Below are 1312 nucleotides of genomic sequence, written 5' to 3' on the forward strand. Positions count from 1 at the left end.
AGAAGGAAACATCATATCTAAGTCAAATTGCCATCTCTTTTTTATTCCATTAAACATACTCTTAATTTTAATCCACAACTTATCATATATCGTATTTATTATCATTATCTAAGTTAGAAACAAGCTTAAACAAAATTGTGCATATACTTTTGTAATTATTGTATAATGTTTACTTTTATTTTTTTATTTTATGCTTTTGTGGCAACGGCCTTGTCGCAGTGGATACACTGGTTCCCGTCAGAGCACCGAAGTTAAGCGTTGTCGGGCATGGCCGGCACTTGGATGGGTGACCATCCGGGCCGCCTTGCGCTGTTGCCATTTTTCGGGGTGCACTCAGCCTCGTGATGCCAATTGAGGAACTACGCGACCGAACAGTAGCGGCTTCGGTCAAGAATACCATCATAACGACCGGGAGAGTCACACAACGTACACCAGGCCGCAGGTCTTTACTTGAGAAATAAATAAAATACGTTTGATTACAAAGTATACACTCTGGGCACGCACATTCGAGATGTCGTGGTGAATTCAGTGTACTCAGAAGTCTGTCGAACTACACTTCAACGAGAATATCTCTGATATTTTTGCGGAAACTTTCTCCTGATAGGGAAGGAAAAGTGTAGGAACAATTCTACAGAATTTTCCCAGTCAACCTAATCATTTGCACGCTAACTCTGTCGTTCACAAGTGCCAGTTACGCCAGAAGGACGAACGCTGCTGGAAACTCAAGCAGCTAACGGTGCGGCGCGGCGACTTTCTAAGCGAACTCATACCTGCGCCTGACTTGGAGGGCGCGTCGACACGCACGACACGACTGCGTTGTCCACGAAAGGAAACCGCGTGTCGGCGAGGCGCGGTGCAGGCGAGCGCTAATGCGGGCATTCGCCACACTGGGGGCCACGGCGGATTACCGGCAAAGGCTACGATACAAGACGCTGCGTTTGCTGACCTCTCTTCGTGTTGTCCTCCACAACGACATACAGACTAGGACTGTTGAAATTTTTAAAAATATCGGGAATCCGATATATCGATACTTTGAAGCATTTTATAATTTGCAACCGAATATCGAAGACAGTATTGATACGTATATATTTCCACGAAAAAATATCGACGTACTGGCCTATAAAACTATCGGCAGCACATTGTCAATACACATTACTGGCCATTAAAATTGCTACACCACGAAAATGACGTGCTACAGACGCGAAATTTAACCGACAGGATGCTGTGATATGCAAACGATTAGCTTTTCAGAGCATTCACACAAGGTTGCCGCCGGTGACGACACCTACAACGTGCTGACATGACGAAAGTT

The 1312-nt window shown here is 44.9% G+C and overlaps 1 pseudogene; it reads left to right on the plus strand.

Moving 5' to 3' along the window:
- Nucleotides 1-200: 200 nt before the first annotated feature.
- Nucleotides 201-318, plus strand: LOC126254208 (5S ribosomal RNA; annotated as a pseudogene).
- Nucleotides 319-1312: the final 994 nt, after the last annotated feature.

This window comes from Schistocerca nitens, chromosome 4 (assembly GCF_023898315.1).
Source record: "Schistocerca nitens isolate TAMUIC-IGC-003100 chromosome 4, iqSchNite1.1, whole genome shotgun sequence".
NCBI classification, from domain to species: domain Eukaryota; kingdom Metazoa; phylum Arthropoda; class Insecta; order Orthoptera; family Acrididae; genus Schistocerca; species Schistocerca nitens.